The 25,022-nt window shown below is 36.5% G+C and overlaps 1 protein-coding gene across 1 annotated transcript in view; it reads left to right on the top strand.

The window, feature by feature from the left end:
* The window catches only part of beat-Ib (beaten path Ib), a 612,254-nt gene that overhangs the window by 160,621 nt on the left and 426,611 nt on the right, over positions 1–25,022 (top strand). The gene's annotated exons all lie outside the window — the stretch shown is intronic.

Raw genomic sequence — 25,022 nt, 5'->3', positions numbered from 1 at the left:
GGTACAAAAATTACTGAGTGGTACTAAATTTTGTACAATTTGGATTTGGGTGAACGCATATAGCAGGAATTCTGAAATTTGGAATTAAGATTACTGTTGGAGTGTAGGATTGAGGTAGTTTTGGAAATTGTTGGTTATGGGTACAAAATATACTAAATTGTACCAAATCTTGGATTTGGGTGATCGGAAAGAGCAGGAATAGTGACATTTTAAATTATGATTACTATTGGAGTGTGGGTTTGGGATACTTTTGAAAATTCGTACTTATGGCTACGAAAAGTACTAAATGGTACCAAATTTGGTACAATTTGATCAGATACATTTGGAATCCTGAAATTCGAAATTAAGATTACTGTTGGAGTGTTGGATAGAGGTAGGTTTGGAAATTCGGACCTATGGGAACAAAAAGTACTAAATGGTACTAAATTTGGATGAACGGACACAGTTTTTGAATTAAGGTTTCTTATGGATCGTAGGATTGAGGTAGTCATGGAAATTCGTAGTTATGGGTACCGAAAGTAATAAATGGTACTAAATTTGGTACAATTGGATTTGGGTGAACTGATAAAGTTGGAATTCTGAAATTTGGAATTACTATTACTGTTGGATCGTATGTTTGAGATATGGAATTACTGGAATTTTAAATGTAGGCAGCTGTTGAAGTGTGGAGGTGCGATAAGGTTTTTTGAAATTCGTACAAAAGTTGTACGAACAGTACTTAAATAAAATTAAATATCAATTCAAAAAAGTATTAGTACATCAAAATTTTCAGTGTTCACTATATTAAATACTGTTTATTTGTATATTAATCCTTTTCCGCATACGAAGTAGAGGGTATTTTGCTAGTATTTTTATAAAATATCATAAATTGTGTTATTGAAATTTCTAACAAATTCTTAATTCAAATTAACTTAAATCTATATCGTATTTTAACTCCATATCTCTTCTATTATTCTATATCTTAATGATTTTCCACTCATTGAGTTAATTGTTCCGCTGATTCTATTTTTCTTGCTTTAGGGTTTTGTTGGTGGTGCATTTATCTACTAATATTCCTTTACGGAAGTAATCCATTTTTTTGCATTGCTTCTTCAACCATTTATTGATTGTGATAATTGCTAGAAAAACACTACTCCACCAGGCAGCTGCACACCAAAATTGAATGAAGTAGTAGTAGCAGAAAAAAAAAACAGAGAAAAGAAACAACAACAAAAAACCCAATTGAAAAGAAATTGAAAAACACAATTGGTTTCCTAATTGTAATGGAGCCATTTTAAATGGACTTTCTATTCATAAAAGTTACCAAAGAACAGCACTAGCAGTGAAGACTATCTGCATTAGTTGCCATTTAAAAATGAAGTTGCCATTTTCAAAATGCAGTCAATTCGTTGGAGTTTTTCTTTTTAATTTTCCTTTTTTAGCAACTACTTCCTGGTCTGATGTTGCTCCAATTGATGTTACGTTTTTTGCGCTAAAATTTTAAGTATTTATTTAAAGAGGATAAAAAAGTCGTAACTTTGTGCGATACGTTGTATTGTATTCTTACCACACAGATGCGAGTTTAACTAACACAATTCTATTGCAGTTGTATCAATGGCATTGCAACACATTTACTACTCTTGCCACAAAGAGGAGAGTTTTTTAGCAATTGAAAATTTTGCTATTTTCACTGGACTAGAGACATGCGGTCATTATATGTAACATTTATCTTTGTATGCAATGAAACTTGTTTTTTTTACTACCAAATTTATTGCTGAGGTTCTTTTTTGAATATTGTAATTTGTTGTCTATGTACCATGTGGTTTTAGATGATATAATATTATATTCAATAATATACTGTATATATTCTGCGAAAGGGATGTATTATAAAAAACAATTAAAACAAGTATTCAGTTCGGACGTGCAGCACTTTTATACCCTTCACCATGAAACATTATGAACTAAAATGAAACAAATAACAAGTCTTCTGACCGCTAGGAATTCTAATTACAATTTACTAGAGTTGTGCCAAATGAACTATATGAAACTATCTAGTTCGCTACGCAGTTCCAATGGCCCACATCAATTGTATGAACAAGTTGCGTATACGTAATATCACACGTTAGATTATATGACGTTACTGATATCTTTTGGAACTTGTACAGTGAACTAGAAACTGGATTACCCAACTCTACAAATTACAGCAAAATTGGGGCGACAAATAAAAAAGTATCAGTCGGCTTTGGCGACAGAGATATACCCTCAGCCTATGTGAATTTAAACTTTCATCTACCGACAGATCGAATGTATTTAGGGTCTTTTCGGAACTTTGTGGCCCTTTAAATTAAAGTTCAAAAGTGTTGGAAATATTCATATATTTTCGATAGATATCGCGCCCACTAGTCGTTTCAGTGGGTTATAGTTAACATTTGGACCAGTACGCCAGGGAGCATGGACTTGTCCACGGAAAAACATAATACCGCTGTAAACAGGACCACACAAACAGCAGCGGTATACATATCCAAAGAATCTTCGAACAGATCCTAAACTACACCTAGGCCCAACGTTTGTGGAAGTTGTACCTAAGGAGGGAACCGTTTTCGAATATGGACAAACTATTAGGAGATCCAAAGTTTGGGCCAAATCCGTTGCTTTCTTCAACAGATATAGCGTGTAATATTTAAGTGACATTTTTTAATTTTTGCTGAGGAAGTTCCTAAAGTTGTGGACCGGTTTTGCCCTTCTTCGAACTGAAACTAAATTTGGACAAAATATGACGAAGGCCAAATTTTGGTCCAAATAGGTTGATCAGTTCCAAAGTTATCATGCTCTCCAGCCTCTACATCTTACACCTTTTGGACTGTTTTCTCAAGATGTATGGGCTTGCCCCTGAAAACACTTTTACAGCGGATGCAAGTTCTTCAACCAAAATCAAAGTGATTCGAGAGCAGGTCTTAAAGTGAACTTATTCGAAATTTTGTGTGGGAGGCACCCGAAGTGGCCGACAAATATAGTTCATAATCGAACCTGATCTATATCTGGTATATATTAGGATGTGTAAAATATGGACCAAATCGGTCACTCCCATCAAGAGTTATCGTTAGCACAATTTTCCGAACATTTTTGAACTTTTGTGGGGGAGGTACCTGAAGGAGTGGACAGATATGGCTTATCTTCGAACATAAACTACGTTTGGACAAAATAGTATGAAGGCCAAATTTTGGACCTGTTCGGTTAATCCGTTCGAGAGTTATCGTGCGCACCAGCCGCAAGACAGACGGACATTGCTAAATTGTCTGAAAAGGATTTCGTCCAAACATACTTGGGGTCTAAAACCATTATTTCGATGAGACACATTTCGTTTTGAAAGTTGGCATAAATGCAGAGGGTATAAAAATGTAGACTAAAAATACCTTAAATCGGGAGGTGTGGTTATATGTAGGCTTTACCCTACGTTCACAATTATAGAAGTTTTTTGACCACTGGAAACTCCAAATACCAAGTAATTGCTAACTCAGTCGTTAAACTTCACCATGCTCCAAATCAAGATCTAGCGTCATACCTGGGCCTATTTTTGTTGCAGACGTTTTTGGAACACTGCACAGTTGTCCCACTTGTATAGGAAGGTGCGACAAAAATATTTGTAATCGTCGGATCAATCTGATTTTTTCAGTATATGCTAAAATAAGTAAAAAATACTTTAGCCAAAAAAAATCATCAATATGGGTCCAGTTTTTCCCATAGCCCCCATTGTAATTTGCCATTTAAAGTATAGCCCACATATTACGGTACCTCCCGATTTCTGGTATTTTGAAGATTTTACAAACATTTTCCTCCCGAATTAGTTGTAATTTGCCATTTGTAGTTCTCAATGATCAAAAACCTTCTGCGTCAAAAATTGTGGTCTTAGCTCCAGGTTTCGGTATAGACCTCATATTACAGTACCTCCCTTTCAGTTCGAATTGGTTGTAATTTGCTATTTGGAGTTCTTAGAGGTCAAAAAAACGTCTCCGAATGGTATCGTGGACAGGAAAGGAAACAAATTATTCCATTTGAGGTCAGAATATTTCATGGTAAGGGATATCATAAAGTTCGGTGCCACTGAACTTCACATTTTTACTTGTTTTTCATATTATATGTGGCATCATACATATATCAAAAATATACAAATTCAAAAAAAAGTACACTCATAAGTAGATCCCAAAACAAAAATGTGTAAATCTTTGAAGAAAAAACCAAAACAAACAATTAAAACACAAAACAATGAAGAAACTGAGAATACAGGAATACGGCATATTCACTGAAACGACCAGAGGCATCGTCAGTGTTTTTAATGTCACTCACGGAAATGCAAATATATGCAGCTGGAACCAATTTTTTTTGTAAATTTGGCATTATTTCGAACATTCTTCAAATAATTTGGGGAGTGGCGAAGGATGGCGAAGTTAGTAAAACTCAACTTCAATTTTTAGGACTTAGAAACAAATCCACAAAAAAGTATTATAAAAATGTGATTTCCAGCACATTTTATGTGAATAATGCGTACAAATTTTTATGTAAAAGTAATTAGAAAACCTTGTACTAAAACTTCCATTTCGAAAAAAAATAATTTTATCCTTTCAATTTTGAGTTACTTACCTTGTAAGAAGTTACAACCTTACTGATGTTTTTAAAGTTTTTAAGAGATCCTACGTAAATGTCAACTTCTTCTGTTTTGTTTTGTGAAATACCGTTATAAATCACAAAAACACGGCTGGAATATTAAAATATGAAATGTTTAGAAACAATTTTCTGAATTGTCGCAGAGATTTGCTGATATCGACTGTTCGATTTTTGTCGCAGGTTGGAACCAGTGTGCACTGGGAACTCTAACTGTCAAATGACACCCAAATAAGACCTAAAAAAATTAGCGCTGAAGAAGTTTGTTGACGTCTGGATAAGTAGATAAATTCAAAATATCTGAAGTCAGGCGGTACTCTGATATGAGGTCATTCCAAAATGTGGGCCTGTCCACAATTTCCTGTGGATAAGCGATCACTAAGAATCCAAATGCCAAGTTACAGCTAATTCGGTCTGGAAATTTAGCTAAAATCCTAAAAATACCCAAAATGGGAGGTACAGTTTTGGGGCTATACCAAAACGTGGACTTATGTTGACAATTTTTTGTGGAAAAGTTTCATGCCTTCAGTGAGCTCAAATGTCAAATTATAGCTAGTTCGGTAAAAAATGGGACCAAAGTTGACAAATATTGGTAGAGAAGTTCAATGACTGACAATTTTAGTGCAGAAGTTTTCAGTCCACCAGAAATCTCAAATGTCAAATCATAGGCAGTTTGTTAAAAAATATAGTTATAAAATTCTTAAAATAATGTAAGCGGGGAGGTACAGTTATATGGACTTTACCAAATCATGGACATATGTTGTCAATTTTAATGAAAAAATTTATGACCACTGGGAATATAAAATTACAGGTAGTTAGTTGAAAAAAAAAATGTAACTAAAATTCTAAAAATACCGAAAAGCGGGAAGTATCGTTATAAGGGGACTAAACCAAAAATGGGAATATAGTAACAATTTTCGGAGGAGAAGTTCATAACTATAGGAAACTCCAAATGGACCAAATCCTGCGCACCATTTTAGAGAAAACTTTTGATATTTTGTTGGGGAGGTACCTCGAACTTAAAATACGTTTGGGCATAATATTACAAAAGCTATATTTCGGCTGATCCATTCCAGAGTTATTTTGGCCTTCAGGCGAAATAAGGTAGGTTGTTTTTACAACTTTCGGCATATTTTCTCAGTGTAGACTTGCCCTAAAAACAGTACAAGTTGGCGGTAGCGAATATAAGTTGTTACATGGAACTATAGTAACGTGGGCCTGTAATAACAAGTTTCGTTGGAGAAGTTTCATAACTATAGGAAACCTCAGATGTCAAATTAAAAGTATTGCAGTCAAATGTGTAGTTAAACCTTCAAAATACCGAAAATCGGGACAGTTTTCAGTCAAAAAGAGTTGTGACCCCATAGAACCTCAAATGTCAAATCACAGCTGATTCGTTAGAATATTGTAGCTAAAATCGTCCAAATACAGAAAATCCTAATGTACCATTATACCTAAACATGGATCTATGTTGAAATTTGTTAGTGGAGAAGTTTCATGACCGCAGGGATCATCACATATCAAAATACGAGTACTTCAGTCAAAAATATAGCTAAACCCTCCAAATACCGAAAATCTGGATGAACCGTTATAAGGGAGCTATTCCAAAAAATGTACCTATGTTGAACATTTTTAATCAACAAGAGTTGTGAACCTCGTATCTCAAATTACAGGTAGTTCGGTAAAACATTGTAGCTAAAATCCTCCAAATACTGACAATTGCAATTTTGGGTCGAGAAAGGTTATAACCCCTGAGAAACTTAGAAAAAATATTGTAGCTAAAATCCTCAAAATACCGAAAATCGGGAGTCACCAAAACATGGATCTATATTGACACTTTTAGTCGAGAAGAGTTATGACCCCTAAGAACATCAAATATCAAATCACAGCTGATTCGGAAAAAATATTAAATATATTAAAAATATGTTAGCTAAAGTCGCCCACATACTGAAAATCCGAATTTACCGTTATAACTAAACAATTGTTAATTTTTTTTTTTGGTGGAGAAGTTTCATGACTGCTGGTGAACCTTCAAAGACCGAAAATCGGCAGGTACCGTTATATGGGGGCTATTCCAAAACATGGACCTATGTTGACCATTTTTAATTAACAAGAAATTCGATAAACATTTTAGCTAAAATCAACCAAATAGCGAAAGTCGGAGGTACCGTTATATGGGGACTATACCTTAATATAGACTTATGTTTGCAATTTTTGGACGATAAATTTTGGGACAGGTCAAAAATGTAATCTAAAAATTTATAAAATACGAAAACTCCAGAGGTACTGTTATACGGGGACTATACCAAAACCTGCACCTACACAGACAATTTTGGGTGGAGAAGTTTCGTGGCTGCAGGGAATGTCAAATTACGGGTAGTAAATACTCAAAATAACGAAAATTGGAAATCACCTTGTAAACGGAACATAACACTCAGAAGTTCCAATTATTATTATTCATATACCTAATTTCCCTAAATTAGGTATATGAATCTGAATTGCAGACTTATTGCTCTCTTTATTTCATCTCGAGTGCACGTTTTTCTTGTTCTTTGTGTTTTTTTCTTTTGGTAGTACATTTTTCCTCTATTCTTTTATCCTAATATTTTTTTCCAAACACTTCGTGTTTCTACTGACTGTAGTTATGTCAGGTATGCTGCGTCAGCTTCTTCAGTAATCTTATGACACTGAAGTGGTTTTTGGTATCCAAGTATAGATTTATCTGCAGTTTAATATTGTGGCATTGTCTATTCTGTGCACATTGCGATTCCACATTTTCTTAACAAAGAGTGTCGTCTTCCGTAAATTTGGTAAGTTGAGCGATGTAGGATTCTGCAATCTATTACGATTATTACGACTTCTCGACGTCTAGTTTCCATCCTGTTTTAGATGACACGTTTGTCGCCATTTTAAAGCGTACCTTGGCTGCCACAAGAAAGTGGTCGGAACCGATATAAGCAGCTCGGGACAATCAAAGATCTACCACACTGTACGAGTGTCTTCCGTTTATCCATTCCATTTATATCCTTCATGCAATGGTGGAGGTTATAAAACTGTGACTAGGAAGGTTATAAAACTGTGACCAAAATTTTATCATATGATACGAAAAACTGCGCATCTTTTTTTAATCGACAACTTGTAGTGCGACCTGGGAGGGACTGAGCTTAATATATATAAGGTTGAATATTCAATCCGAATCAAAATGTTCAAGCTAATGCAGAAAAAACTGGAATAGCCAGGAATTAAGTATCTTACTGAAGTTTCTAAGCCTGTCTTTAGCCTATCTAATCGTTCCCGAAGTCCGAAAATGGAAACGGAGTTGTAGTAACTGAAACCGGACAAGGGTACCAGTAAAGGTGAAACGTAACAGACACAACCCAGCAGTATTGCCGTGAAAGCAGCCACTTTCAGGACTTGAACCAAATTAAACCAGATACTGTATATATAGAAATACAAACGGCTTACGCTTAAATCCCACACTTTTTAAATATCAACCCCGTTTTGAAGTATAGTAGAATCGCGATAATTCGTTATTCAAGGGACCAGCAAATTTTTACGAATTATCGAGAATTACGATTTAGCGAAATTACGAATTAACGTGGTCAAAATAAAAAACGAATTGTCGAGGTTTTTTCATTTACATATGAAAACCTATTATAACAAGTAAAAAAGTATCAGTCGGCTTTGCCGACAGAGGTATACCCTCAGCCTGTGTGAATTGAAACACCCTTTCCTGACCTTTGGAGACAAAGTTATGGCTAAGGATAAAATTTTAAAAGTTTTTTATTGGGAGTTACCTAAAGGAATGGACCGACATATTCCATATGGGAGTTGGGTCTTATTTTGGGACTCATTTCTATCGATATTTTCGAACTTTTGTATGGGAGGTACCGGAGAGAGTGGACAAATTGAAAGCACTATCTTTGAACAACAATGACATGTTCTGAAAAGTTGTGTATTACATTCCAGGGAATATTTTTCCAAAAGAAAATATTCAGAAAAAATTAACGATTTTGGAGATACGGTGCGAAATGTATAAAAATTGTGGACTTTTTGCATATATTTTGGAATTTGAGGCAATAAATGTAGTTTTTCGAGTTCATTATTTCTCCAAATATTTTATTCTTGTCCTTATCTACAAATTTGCTTCAGAGGTCAGAAGAAGATTCGCATTGGTTTCAGAGATATAGCCCCGAATTTCTTTAAAAACTCAATATTTAACCATGTTTAGATGGGGCCATAAAATCCGAGCTGGATCTGACACAACAAAACCCAACTAGGGTTTCTTGTCGTTTGGGTCTGTGCTTTCAAAAAATCCTCAGTTCGAAGTGTTTGCACACGATCACCTTAAAAATGTTGCACAGTGTATTCCAAGAAATATTACGATATGTAAAGTGTGGACCAACGCAGTATTCGGTTCGAGAGTTGTCCTGGGCACCAACCACAACACATGCTGGTCGTAGGGATTTTTTTTTACAGTTTTCGGTTCATTTTCTCAAGAAGTATGGACTTGCCACTGAAAAAACTTGTACCATCTTATTAGAGCCTTGAGTACACCCTGTTTCTAAGAAATTCGAGAGGAGGTCCTAACCTGCACTTTGCCGAAATTTGGTGTGGGAAGCAGGGTTTCGGAGTCGGAGTCGGAGTCTACGAGTCGGAGTCGAGAATTTTTGCTGGAGTCGGAGTCTGAGTCGAAAAAAATAACTCGACTCCGACTCCGGGCAAAATTTTTTCCACGTTATAGAAATATAACATTAAATTTGGAACAAGAAAATTTTTTAAAAATCATTATTTAGTTTAAAAGAAAGTTATATATATGCAAATTAGTTAAAAGTTAAAGGACAATTCACTGAATGTTTATTATCCTCTGAATTGTAGTCTATTCATCCCTATTTGTTGATCCAATTGATTCGTTACATTTTTGCAAACAAAAGTAAAGTTCTATGACAATCGAATTAAGATTGGACCTTTAACCTCTTTCGTCAGAAGTCTTACTTGTCTTCTCACAAAGGTCTACTGGTATTCTCATCTTGCTTTTTTATGAGAAGTCATACTTGTCGTCTATTAAAGACATTGTGGTCTCTATGGGAAATTTTACTGAATACCCTGTGACACAAAATGAAAGTCAAGATCTGGGGGAGGAAAATTCCTTTCGGGAATGAAAGCCCCAATTGAGAACCCCAAAGGATCCCATAGCTGAAATTTCTGAGTCATGACATAATGATTTTTTTTTTGATTGACCCCCATCAATCATTGAGAAAATAGCTTTATATCTCTGTTTGTTTCATCATTTTTAGATTACATGTTTTCAGTTATATGGAATGAGGAAGCTTTCTGTCAAATATGCTGTCCTTCTAGCTCAGTTCCTTCCATGTCCTTTTTGTTCTTGAACTCAAAAAGTAAAACAAAATTCATTATAAACTCAATGAAGGCTTTAGATCAATGTCGTTCTTTGGTATTGTTGAAGTTACGAAGTTATTCGCCAATTCACACACACGCGACCCGAACGCAACGAAAGAGCACACAAAAGAGAGCAACTGTTTTGATTTGTTTTTTTTTTTTTTGCAGCATGCGTGCATACAACCTTACTAAGGGGTAGTTTACAGTATATGTATATGTCATATGACACGAAATAAAAGCATTCCATATCTACCCACCCAGGCAATGTGGAGACATAATTTTATTACATTTTTGCTGGTGTGGACGTACAGAGTAAATGGCGCAAGGAAAATCCCCAATATTGCACATATTAGCGACTATATAATGATGAATGATATAAAATTTCATGTCATATGACATTTACATATAGTGTAAACTACCCCTAACACACTGTCAAAAGATGCCAATATTCAGAATTTTGTGCCTCTTCTTGTTCGCCAGTGCTTTAGATGCAGACATTCAAATAACCGGATCTGTCCGTCAGGAACAGATATAGTTCATGTGTATCCGAGTTTTCTACACAATCAATAGCATATACGAAATTCAATGAAATACATAATCATAGAGTTTTCATGAGAAAAGATCGGGTAAAAGTGATAAAGGACAATGAAAACATGACAATATCGATTTCTTGTCCTAGTGGACCCTACATAACATTTTCCTAGCAACATTTTTGTAGAATATTTCCATGCACGAAATCTCATTGTGTGCTAATTTTTCAGTTCCAGAAAACATCTATCTGTCTATGTGCTGAGTGGTGTGCACAATATATCTCAAATATTTTAATAAAATTATCCACTCCACACCAAAGTTCAAAATGTGAGCGCTGAATTTTAGTTAAAGGGGTGATCCCTACTTATAAATTTCAGAAAAAAAAGTAGAAAGCATGAGTAGCATATAATATGTGGTCAAATTTTTAAGTCGATCGTAACTATATTGCCTTTGTATGAGCGTTCAATGGGAATCATTTATGTTATATTGTATGCAGCATACAAACTGTGTTTTTCTCGAAATCGACCACAAAAATATATAACAATTGGCTCATTAGTTTTCGAGCTGGAGTTGGCGCCGCAAAATTCTTTAATAAAAACAGGGTTTCGTAGACGGCCTCAAAACTTCGTAATATTTTTCTCTGACAAAAAGTTACCTAGTTTTCTCGGAAAAAAAATCATGAAAAATTGTTTTTATTGAGCTTTACGACTGGTTGTCTCCTTCTAAGGCTAAGCACACTAAAATGTTGGCTTACATCCAGTTTGAAACTTGGTCATGAATTGCTAATTTATTGCATGTAGTCCCTATGATTTGTATAGCCCCTTCATTCACATAGCTTTAAGATTTTCTCACGACAAAAAATTTCTAACTTTGCTATTTTTCAATGTAAGATTCGGCAGAAACAATATTGATATGTTCGAATCTATGGCCTTTCTAATGAATATGTGTGGAAAAACTAACACATCAACCTATATAGACCAAATATAGGAAAAAGTTAAAATTTTGTGCACATTTTATTCATTTTTAGTGGTATGGGAATTCACTCTCGGAGTCGACCCGGAGTCGGAGCCGGAGTCGTGAAAAAAACTCGTCGGGAGGCGGAGTCGGAGTCGAGCCAAAAATACCTCGACTCCGAAACCCTGGTGGGAAGTATCCAAAGGTGTTTACATATATAGTCCTTATTCTGACATGATCTATGTCTCGTAGAAATATTACGATGTCCAAAGTATGGAAAAATCGGTTACTGCCTTCAAGATTTATCGTGCGCACAATTTTTCCGAACATTTTTGAACTTTTGTGGCGAAGGTGCCTGAGGGAGTGGACCGATATGGCTTATGTTCGAACTAACACTATGTTTGGACAAAATATTACGAAGGACAACTTTTGGACCGAATAGGCAGATCCGTTCGAGATTTATTTTCCGCTCCAACCACTACACACGTTTTTATAGGTTTTCTTTTGCAAGCTTCAGGCTATTTTCTCAGAAAGTATTGACTTGCCCCGAATGATGACTTGTACCGTCGTATGGGGGGCTATGAATACAAGTTGTGACAACAACAATCAAATCGATTTTAGAGCAGGTCCTAAACTAAACTTTTCCGAAATTTTTTCAAGGACCAACAGTTTGTTAAGAATTATCGAAGATTACGAATTATTACACTATGATACAAAAGTGGACAAAATTTTTTTGCAGGATTTCTGAAGCACAAATTCGGTTTTGTGGGAGTCCATAGAATACGAAAATACCTTCGGTTTCTTTGGGTCACTTCGGGTTTTGATTTTATAACGGTAAATGTAGTGAAAAATGGGCTTTCTTTGATTTTTAAATTTAAACGGACTATACTTCTTTTTTCCACAACCGATTTGCACACACTGTTTTTCATTATAAAGGGGAGAGTAATGCCTTTCGAACAAGGAAAATATGAAAAAAAAACCAAAAAGTTGAAACACAAAAAATGCCATAACGCATTCATAAATAATTGTACTGTTAGGTATCGTTTACGCAGCCTAGAGCACAAGGAAAAACATTCTACTGTTTTTTAATGCATTTTTGTCACACTTAAACCACTATTACTTAGCCATTTGTTAACCGATTTAAAAATCTATGGCTTCTTCGAAACGCATTACTCTCCCCTTTATAATGGAAAACAGTGTGTGCAAATCGGTTGTGGAAAAAAGAAGTATAGTCCGTTTAAATTTGAAAATCCAAGAAAGCCCATTTTTCACTACATTTACCGTTATAAAATGAAAAACCGAAGTGACCCAAAGAAACCAAAGATATTTTCGTCTTCTGTGGACTACCACAAAACCGAATTTATGCATTAGAACCCCTGCAAATTTTCACTGTAGCACAGTGTTATTATTCTACTGATTCTACTGTTTTAATATCCGTGGACCAAATTGCAAATATATGTATACCAAATTACAAATATATCACTATATATCAATCTATTATGGTATCCTGAAAACACCTTTACAATTTCTTCGAAGAGTAGCCAAGAAAAAGCATTGAAACAACATCAACCGATGACAAATATTAATATTAAGTTTCAGCAGCGGCCAATGTGTTTTTTTCTAACTTATCTTCCCAAAGGCTCCCCTTAACCTAAAAATAGAGGTTCACTACATTTTCCATACAACAGTTGTTATTTGTCGCGTTGACTTAGGCAACAACTTAACATAACTTTGGTGCCAACAAATCTTGGTTTTGTTATTATTTGCATCTGTTTTGTTTTGCTGTCTTGTTGTTTAAGCATGTCATCTTAAAGTTTTTCTTGTAACGGTAGGTTCCATTGCTACTTATTTTAGTACATAAAGCATTCAAACACACTTACAATACACGAATACACACACGCACATGTTGCAACGTATAAACACACCAGATTTTCAAAGTTTTGTCATACCTTAAGTTTACTTACCTTGCCACAAATAAGCTATACTTGTTTAACAAAAACTTTACCAGGTTGCCAACAGAGTTCTTCTCTCTGAGTGTGTATGTGTACGTTTGTGTGTGCGTGTGTGTGTGGCATAAATAACAAAAAATTGTTAACTTTTAAACAATTTTGTGGTATTATTAATAAGCCACTTAACGCTAAGTTTGTTACAACAAAATATATTTATACAACAAAACCAATGCCTAAGTATTGGTAAGTGAAACGTAGAACTACATAAACCACTACATTGATATGTAAATTTTATTTAATAGTGTGTGCGTGTGTGTGTGGGTCCGGGGTTATACAAAAGCTCAGTACATTAGTTGTAGAAAAGTAGACAGAACCTTCATCACCATCAGCATCAGGAACAACAACATTATTGCTGTGGTTCGTCGGTTGGTGTGGGTAAAGCAAGTCAACTACCTTTTTAAAAATAGCTGATATTCTTTCTTTGTGTGGTGCTGGCTCGGTGATTGTTGTTAGTTGAATTTCTTCTTTTTTTATTAAGCATAAATAACATTTTGAACAACGCTTTGTTACCAGATTGTGTGGTAAGCTAAGACATACTTTATGCGGCATGTTCTGTAACTTGTGGCATATTTTTAGTGTGGTTTTGACAGGTTTTTATTAAAAAATCCTGGAATTTACCTATTGAGTTGAGTTGAGGAAAGAATGTTCTTTTGTGTGTATAAGTTGGTGTGTGTGAGTTCAAAAATTATATTAACTCAATGCTGGCTTGGTTGCCATGATACGATGATACATCATAAGCAAGTTTATTTTAATATGGACATAGGTTAAGCAGGTTAATTGTATACCACACTCATATAATACCTTAGAACTGGACATTCTGCAAGGGCTATACGATACTTGTATTTAGGTTTAGGAACGATATATTGGGATTTGCAACATATTCGGGTAAAAAGTATGGCTTACAAATTCCAAAAAACATAAAATCGACAATTAGGTTTTAGTTTTGGCCCTTCTGGCCCCTTCAAGGCAGATTTGGATTCTTTCTCGCCGAAGTATTATAACGTCGTCTGCACAACAGACTACTTAAAATTTTTCTTCGGTTAATTCTTAATAAACTATTTATGGTAGTAACCCACAGGAGAGGTGATAAGATCCCTCGGTAACGTTCCTTGGCCAACTTTGTCTCTTATTGTTACAGTGGTACATGACTGTGCTTATGCGTCTGATGCTTAGCATTTCGTTTGTTCAGTTCTACAGCATCCGGTCAATAAGAAACGTATCTAAGGATTATTTGAACGTTCCAAGCTAACGTTGTTGAAAGTGCCTTCGATGTGGATCCCTAATGCGAGTTATCTCTCGATGTGGTGCACTATCTCATGTAATGCGTTTTCCACCGATTTAGGCATGTTCTTTGTATGTTAGCATATCGTTTGGAATCTTACCCTTTAGCACGTTGTTGACCGTGTTTGTTGTGGTTTTGAGTAAAGATGAGGTTAGACTTATAGGACGATAAAAATTTGGTACCCTTTAAATTGTCTTGTCTGGTTTAGACGTATGAACTTACCGAAAAAATGTAATTGGATTGAAGCTCAAAAGTGTTTAGGAAGAAGTACCTGAATAAATGGACCGATTATGTTTGAAGATAATCTTATTTGGGAGTCATTGCTTTCGAAAGTCATTGCGTCAATCATTTCCGTAGGACACCGTATAACATTGAAGTTTGGGACCACTTTGTCAGGAAGCATGGACTTGTCCACGAAAAACATGGAACAGATCCTTAACTGCACTTAAACAAAAATGTTGAACTTTTGTGGGGCAGGTACCCTAAGAACTACATTTAGACAACTCCGTTCAACATATGTAGCCCGTACCATTTTAGTGACAGGTTTAACCTTTGTTTGGGAGGTACCGGAAGGTGTGACCGATAGTGCACTTTTAAAACTTAAAATAAGTTTGGACAAAATATCAAAATTTTGGAGTAATCGCATGGTGCCATAGGGGTTTTTTACTTCTTTTGGACAATTTTTTTAAGCAGTGTGGACTTGCTCATGAAAAATGTATACCTTCGTAATGGGGGCAGCGAATACGAATTATTGCAAAAAAGAATCAAAGCGATTCGAAAGCAGGCCTTAAACATCATTTTTCCGGAAGTAGATGTCAACTATATATAGCCTATATTCGAAACTGATCTATGTCTCGTAGAAATATTACGATGTGCAAAATATGGACCAAATCGTGCTCACCATTTTAGTGAAAAGTTTTGAACTTTTGTTGGGGAGGTACCTGAAGGAGTGGACCGATATTGATCATCTTCGAACGTAAACTAAGTTTAGGCAAAATATTACAAAGGCCAAATTTTGAACCGAATTGGCTGATCCATTCGAGATTTATTGTGCGCTTCAGACACTACACATGATACCATATAATGTTTTTACAATATCTGCCTATGTTCTCAGTATGGACTTGCCCTTAAAAAAACTTGTACCGTAGCAATGGCGGTAGCGAATACAAGTTGTTACAACAAAATTCAAAGCGAATCAAAACAGGTCTAAAACGGAACTTTTCCGAAATTTTGAGTTGGAGGTACCAAAAGGAATGGACCAATAGAGCCCAATGCAAAGTATGGACCAATTTGGTTACTCCCTCCAAGAGATATTGTGCGCATAATTTTCCCAAAGATTTTTGAACTTTTGTGAGAGAGCTAGCTGAAGGACTGCACCGATATGACTCATCTTCGAACTTGAACTAAGACAAACTTCAACATGGACAAAATATTATGAAGGCCAAATTTTGAACCAAATTGGTTCATCCGTTCGAGTGTTATCGTGAAACTTTTGATGACTTCTCTAGCCACCGAATCATCAATTTTGGTCCTGCTTCTAAAACATGTTCCCTCTCTGACGATGTCACGCCGTATGTTGATTTTCGATAGTTTCAATTTCCACAATTAATACGGTTTGCGTATGGCTTATTGGTAGAAACTTCTTAATATTTGATACATCACACAGTGGATCCACTTGTGTGGAGAAAGTGGCCAAAAATATTTAGATTGTAAAAATCAAGCCAATGCGCCGGTTACAGTTTTGTGCTGCTGCCAAGAGTGTTTTAAGAAACCACGTATACGGCACGAATTGTTTTATGCCGTTAATACAAAATGACATGAAAAACGGTCCCGATTATCTAATGATGCAAAAATAGGCTTGGGGAAACAAAACCAATCTCCAAAACAATATAAATTCCAACCAATTTAGCGGATTAAAACAACATTTTTGTTTGAAAATTGGTAAAATTAGTAATATAGATCTTATAGCGTTTTTCCTGGAAGGCACGTACCGCCAACGTAAGACAAATTTGGAAGAAGATTTCTTCATCTTGCCACTGATACCAATTATATTAATGTACTTGGTCAGATAACAGAGATATACGCTAATATATCCATAGAAACCCTATTCTAGGGCAGCTTTTGTCAGCAACCCACCATTTATAGTCTGGCACTAGATGGCAGCTGATTTTAATACTGAATGATCATTAATCCATGACCTACTTTGGAAAACTATTCCCGAGGTGGGCACTAGTGGGCTTCATGACTAAAACCTTAGGTCAAATTTAAGTATATGATCGAATTGGCATTACAAAATACACTAAAAAATATGCAGCTAACTAGAATTCCACAACACGCTAAAACACTATTTTTTAATGAAAATTAAGCTATTACCTCCTCCTTGAAAATCCACCATAATATTTTGCTATACGTATTAGTTTCGCGATATTTTGAATATATTTACTAGCACATAAAATATAGGTTGTACTCACAACAAAAAATGTTAGTCAAATGCCCCGACTTTTGAAGCTATTCTTAAGAAGATCCCGTTCGAATGAAACAAAAGCTAATATATTTTTAAAAAGGTCCATGATATAGCTGTCAGAGTTGCCAGATGTTGTACCAAAATTTTGACATTCATTTATTTTTTTTTTTTCCAATGGGTGGATCCACTGTGCATCAGTTGCGCTATCGAAATTTTTCTGCGAATTCCTTTTCACTGTTCTGATCAACCTATGTTTGGAGTATAACCTCGCCATTGAATCTTTGGATTGTCCAGTTTGATTTTCTGTCTCATCATTGTGAGCTGTAGTGGCGTTAGAGGAGTACACAAAAAATGTTTTAGTTCAATTCTTATATTCTTTTAGTTGAGTTTGGTAGTTCTCCCTAAATTCCTCTAGTTTATTGCGTCGTGCTGTCCTAAAAAGCCGTCGACATGTTTTACCTTGTTAAGAATTTCCGCTTTCTCCCAAGTTAGACAGAGTTCATCCCAAACAGGCCAATTTTCTTCGAATACTTTCACTATTGCATCCGTTTGCCTCATCGGCTTGTTCAAATACCCAGGCTGACTTGGTACAGAAGTTCTATTACTCCTAGGATGTTTGGTATTGCAGATGGGCTATATCGGTCCATGTTTTGATATAACCCCCATTGAACGTTACCACCCGATTTTCGGTATTTGGAAGGCTTAACCTCATTATAACAACAAAATGGCTGAAATTTAGTACTAGTCTTCGTTGGGGGTAAAACTTTCCCCCAGAAATTTGTCGGTATATGTCCACGCCTTCATACCTCCCGATTTTCGGTGTTTTAAAGGTTGTGGCCACAGCAACCCACCGATATGGCTGAAATTTGGTATTTAGTCTTTGTTTGCGGTTGCATAGGGTACCACTCTATGTTCTTTATTCTGAAGGTTGTGACGTCAATATCCCTCAGAAAGACTGAAAGTTTTTATTTAGTCTTCCATGGGGTTATAAAATATTCCAAAAGATAATTATCAGTATAGGTCCGCGGGTTCCTATATGCCCCATAAAAGCGCACCCCTTTATTTTCGGTATTTATACCGAAATATTGGAAATTTGGTACTTAGTCTTCTTTGAGTCTAAAAACTGTCCGGCAGAAATTTGTAGGAAGATATCGACGTTTTTATATATTCCGCATGGAACGGTATCTCCCGAATTTCGGTATTTTGAATGTTAGCCACATTGTTTTACCGAACTTGTTGAAATTTGGTATTTAGTCTTCTTCATAAACATGGTGCGCCTTAACTTGTTTTAAATGGAAGGTGCTTACACCTGGGAAGTTTTTGCAGATTCTGAAACTACAATGCCCATAGATGATAAATATCAAGAAAAAAAAATCGCCGGAGGGATTTTTAAATAAATCGCTATTTAAGTTCACATTTTTAGGGGTTCTTTAGGTTTTCACGATTTTGCTTGGAAACCGCAAGTCCTATGTAAACGGGCCTAAAGAAAATGTTGTAGCTGTGAAAATTCTCGACAAGACTGACATTTATGGTACTTTCGTAGGTTTCACCGTTTTTGAGTTATAGAAGTTCAAATTGAGACTATGTACTGACTGTATCGCCTTCTTATAAAACAATGTCATTACTGCAATTTCACAAATAAAACTTTTATATCTTGAAAATGGTACAACCAAGGAAAAAAATTCATTATTTTGTCGTCTAGAGAATTTTCACAGCTTCAACATTTTCTTTAGTCTTATTTACATAGGACTTGCGGTTTCCAAGCAAAATCGTGAAAACCTAAAGAACCCTTAAAAATGTGAACTTAAATCGCAATTTATTTGAAAATCCCTCCGGCGATTTTTTTTGTTTCTTGATATTTCTAATCTATGAGCATTGTAGTTTCAGAATCTGCAAAAACTTCCCAGGTGTAAGCACCTTCCATTAAAATTTGGTTAAGGCACACCGTGTAAACGAAAGGAAACTAATTGTTCCATTTTACTTCAATACAACTCGTGGTGGAGGGTATAACAAGTTCGGCCTGCCCGAACTTAACGCCGTTTTTACTTGTTCTCCTGGAATATTGATGTATTTGGTGGTCGGAGTTCAGTTACTATCGACCAGGACATTCAAAGCTGTGCTCTTAACCGCAGTCCACGCTGCGCATAAAATGGCAGTAGATTTGGCGAGCGGATATTTGCATATTTCTCGCTTGGAAAATGGTGTTAAAATCGATCAATTATAACTTCAACATTTCTCCAAATGATTTTGGGGGGGGGGGGGGGGGAATGTACCCGACGTTAAGATCTTATAATCATGCGCATACGTAACGAAGTCAATGCGGTCTGAAGAAAGTGGTATACATTAAAGGTAGAAGATAAACAGTTCCTCACCCTAGGGGTGTGAAATTTGGCCGAAGGGTAATTTGCTCCGCAAACCACGGGGGATGCTTAACAGTATTAAAGGCTTTTAATAAATCCAGCACCACCAACTCTGTTTTATAACACATCATCGACTGATACTACATCGACTGTTTTGATGCTGTGCATTTTTTGGAATCCATGCTGATGTTGAGCAACCGGGAAACTTTTCCTCATCATGGGGACGTGTAGTGTCCCTAGAATCTTTGGTACTGGCGACAAGAGGAAGATCGGTCAGTACGATTCACCTCTGCCATTTGACAATCCTTGCCTGGCTTCAGTAGCGGGACCACCCTGTGAACTTTCCAGGCTTCTGGTATAATATGGGAGGCTAACAATGGCTTAAGGACACTTGTAAAATACTCAACCCCGGGTTCATCCCGTTGCTTAAGCATTACCATTGAGGTTCCGTTCAACGTAAATTTTGGTGGTACCTCCTCGACTGAGAAGCCTATTATACGGTGTGTGCTCCTCAACACCCTCTCACTCTCGGAGTGCTCTACAAACTGCCGGTTAAAATAAAACGCACACCTCTTCGGATCCGTTGCTCTAACGCCGTTAAAAGTAACAGCGGTTATATCATCATTCATTCCCGGATTCGAGAGTAATTTTACCGTTATTGATTTTAGTGATGGTCGGATAATATTTAGGGGTCGGAAAGGGCAAAAAATTTAGGTGGATAAAAATACAACGTTTTTTTCCAAAGCGAATATCTCAGCTTCTATATGGGGTATACCAAAAGCAAAACCTGACAATTAAAGTAGAAAATATCACCTTTCTAATGATGTAAAGAAGGTGCTCGTAGGTGATCAAACAACGAAGATATCGCAATAGTAGCAAATAAAACCCCAATTTTCATTTTTGCGATTTTAATTATATTGACGAATATCAGCTTTAGTTGTAAAATTTCCAAAAGCAAAGCCTGACTATGAAAGTAGAAGATCCCGTCTTTACAATGATGCAAACTAGGTCGGCGTAGGTAACCAAATGACGGAGATATCGCAATAGTCGATAATGCATCCCATTTTCCGATTTTTTTGTAATCACGCTACAAGTCGCAATTTTGATCGGATCGTCACGAAATTTTGGGGGTTAATGGGAGTCCCACAGAGGAAGAAGCCTACTGAATTTAATGATGGTCGGATAATATTCAGGGATCGGAATGGGCAAAAGCTTATTTAGAGGAAAGGTCTACGTTTTATTTCAAATCTAATATCTCTGTTTTTTAAGAGGTATATCAAAAGCAAAACCTGGCAAGGAAAGTAGAAAATATTACATTTACAACGATATAAAGTAGGTTGTCGTGGGTAGTCAAAAAGCAGAGATATGGCAATAGTCGATAATGCATCCCATTTTCCGATTTTTTTGTAATCACGCTACAAGTCGCAATTTTGATCGGATCGTCACGAAATTTTGGGAGTTAATGGGAATCCCACAGAGGAAGAAGCCTACTGAATTTAATGATGGTCGGATAATATTCAGGGATCGGAATACGTTTTATTTCAAATCCAATATCTCTGTTTTTTAAGAGGTATATCAAAAGCAAAACCTGGCAAGGAAAGTAGAAAATATCACCTTTACAACGAAGTAGGTTGTCATAGCTACTCAAACAACAGAGATTTCGCAATAGTCGGTAATGCATCCCATTTTCTGATTTGCTTGTAGTCACGCTACAGGTCGCAATTTTGATCGGATCGTCACGAGTTTTTTGGGAGTGGATGCGGGTCCCACAGAGGAAGAAGCCAATTTAGTTTGGTGATGGTCGGATAATATTCAGGAGTCGGAATAAGCGAAAAGTTTATGTGGAGGAAAGTCAACGTTTTTTTCTTATGCAAATATCTCCGCTTCTGGTTGGAGTATTCCAACAGGAATACCCGTCAATGGAAGAAGAAAAGATCTCGTTTATATTGATGCAAAGTATGTTGGCGTAAGTGAGCAAACCGAGATATTGCAAAATTCAGTAATAAACCCAATTTTTCCATTTTTTGTAATCACGCTACAAGTTGGAATATTGATCGGATGGTGACGAAATTTTGGGGGTAGATGGGGGCCCCACAGAGGAAGAAGCCTATTGATTTTGGCGATAGTCGGATAATATTTAGGGGTCGGAATGGGGAAAAACTCATTTGGAGACAAATTCAAAGTTTTATTCTTTGTGAATATATCGGCTTCTAGTAGTGGTATTCCAACGGCAAAGCCTGTAAATGGAAGAAGAAAATATTACGTTTATATTGGTGTAAAGTAGGTTGGCGAAGGTGGTCAAATAAGGGAGATACAACAATAGTCGATAATGCATCGAATTCTTTAATTTTTGCAATCAAGCTACAGGTCGTAATTTTGATCGCATGGTCACGAAATTTTGGTTGCTTATAGGGGTCCCAGAGAGAAAGAGGCATATTATTTTTGGTGGTAGTCGGATTATATTCCCTAAAAGAAATGTTTAGCAGTGAAAATCTTATGCAAAGGAGTAGTGGTGTAGGGTATCACATGCTCGGCCCCATCCCGACTATAGCCTTTGCTCACTTGTTTTAATTTTGGTCAATGGCAGCGACCACTTTGCATGGGGAGGGGCAGTGCCTTTAAATCTTAGGTACATGTGACAAGAGTGAAATCGGCCAGTACGATTCACCTCTTGCCTGGCTTCAGTAGCGGGATCACCCTGTGAACTTTCCAGGCTTCTGGTAGGCTAACAATAGCTTGAGGACCCCCGGATTCATCCCGTTGCTTAAGCATTACTATTGAGGTTCCGTTCATCGCAAATTGGTGGTACCTCATCGACTGAGAGGCCTATTATACGGTGTGTGCTCCTCATCACCCTGTCACTCTCGCGGTGCTCTTTAAACAGTCGGTTAAATAACACGCGCACCGTTTCGGATCTGTTACTATATCGCCGTTGAAAGTTACAGCCGTTATATAATCTTTTATTCCCGGATTAGAGATTGACTTAACAGTTGCCCACAGTTTTCTTAATTGTGTACCAATATTGCATTGTGGTCAGGTGGTCTAGTCAGCCTGCCTATTAGCCTGTTGATTTCAAGAGTAAGTTCTCTAACTCTTAGAACTTCAGGGTTCGTACGACGAAGCCCATCATGTTCATTTGCTAGTCCAGTTGCATCTGCTTGGAAATTTGGTCTCACTTCGGGTATTCGACTAGTAGGTACGTAGCGAGCGGCTGCAGCAGTGATGATGTCCCGGCAAATTATTTCACCTACACAAGGAGTTGTTGGAATGGGCAGCTCTCTGAAGCAATGATTGGGAAATTCTCTGAATCTTTGTCAATCAGCTTTTTGGGTTCAATATATTTTTCACTGTTGAATAATACTTTTAATGTCATGGGCAGGGTACAGCGACCGGTAGTAGTCAGTAGGCTTTTCCGCAACCCGGTTATTAGATTAAGGCGTTATAAAAGTATATTATATTGGATTCCATCCCACTCTAATAAATTCCCAAGAGTGCAATGTTCATGAGATCTGTCCCTCTATGTTTTTTTACATATCTACGGATTCAGAAAAAATACAACATTTGCATAAGATAAACCATTGCGAACCATCTCAATAAATAGACACACACACACACACTTAGAAATACATATAAACATAAAATCAACCAAATGGAAAATTCTCACCAAACAACCAAATAATGTTGGTTTTCTCACAAGCAAACTTTAGTAGAATCTAGAAATTCCCCCAGTAGTAAAGCCGAGGACAAACGCATCTATGACTGGGCATCATATATACATATGTACATAAGTATGTATATGCATGTGTGAATCTATTTGTTTGTTTTTATGTGTGTATGTGATGTGTAAAATATCGTTTGCATAACATTAGTGATTCATAGTTAAATCCTTTAAGATCCCTCATGAGCCCCTACGGATTTTTACTGTTGTGAATTTTGCTTTTACTGCTATTGTTGTTGTTGTTGAGTGAATGTTGAGCAGGGCCAAAGGTCTACAGCAAGCGAGGTGTGTTATGACTCTTAAAATTCAGAAATTGTTAAGGTTTCTTAATGTGAGTGTGTGAGCTCGTGTGTGTGCTCGTGTGTGTGTATAAAATTTTCACATGTATAAATATGCACTCTCACATTCCAAGGATATTCACAAACGAGAATAATAGTCGTATAATTTTTTGTGCGAATATTACAAAAAAATTTAAATCCTTTGAGAGTTAAGATTTCCAAGTGTGTCTGGGAATTGTTTGTGTGTTTGAACACACATATCCAGCCGGGTGTATACATATGTATGTGAGTACTTTGAGAGCTTGCTCTGGAAGCACTGTTAGACCACATAGAGTATAAGTATAGAAGTATGTATGCATATAAATGCGTATGTGTGTAAATTTTCTACCATCATTAGTGTAAACTGAGAGCTCAATAACACATACATATGTACATATACCCCACGATATATATACATATCTGTGCACCAGACTTACTTATGACTTGGTGTATTTGTTATAGATCCTTTGGAAATCTCTCTTGATATATTTATGTGCTAGTCTTTAGTGTTTGCAAAAGTTTCTTGCTGTTGTTGTTACTTTGCTTAAGCGAAAGCAAATAAAGAATTCGTAATAAAACAAATACGAGGGGAACTAAAAAACATCTGGCATAGAAAAGACGCAGTGTTGACAGGTGCCATTTGACATTTTTGATGGAAAGTTTGACAGTTTTTAGCCTAAGCGTAGTCAGGACAGTTTGACATGCGACCATGTGTTGGATTGTTTTCAGCGGCTTTATTGAGACACCTCCAAAACATGGTTTTTGAACGCTTTTACAGCAAATTCTTGCGACTAAAATCGTTGACCACGCCATTTTTCTTGATGTGCTGCAATCAAGTGAAGTCCTTGGATCACCAGTCAGGACTGTACGGCACATGACCTATCAATTCCACGTTTTGTCCGGTCAAACAGGTGCTGGTTTGAATCGATGTGTGGGAGCTCGCATTGTCATGATGCAGAACGATTCGTTTTCCCTTGTTCGTTTTTCGAATAGGCCAATAGGACACTTCGGGCAAACTAATTGTAGTGTACCACACAGAATTAATCGTCCTATATTTTTAAGCCTTATAGTCACTACTTTGTCAGTTTTAAATTCCATTCTTTTTGCAAAGTGATTTCTTCAAGTCACTGTAAACAACACAACACATGGTCGTATGTCAAACTGTCCTGGGTACGCTTATGCTAAAAACTGTCAAACTTTCCAAAACAACTGTCAAATGATGTCTAGCGACACTGCGTGTTGCCTAGGCCAGAAGGTTTTTAGTGCCCCTCGTATAATTTTGTTGTAAGCTCTTTGCCAGCACTTACATCAGCATTCTCCTTTTTTTACAATTTTTGCAATCGCTTAAG

This window comes from Musca autumnalis, unplaced genomic scaffold (assembly GCF_047663935.1).
Source record: "Musca autumnalis isolate F117 unplaced genomic scaffold, ASM4766393v1 scaffold_2, whole genome shotgun sequence".
NCBI classification, from domain to species: Eukaryota; Metazoa; Arthropoda; class Insecta; order Diptera; family Muscidae; genus Musca; species Musca autumnalis.
Note: the sequence above shows the minus strand (reverse complement) of the source record. Positions and strands in the feature narration are given on the sequence as shown.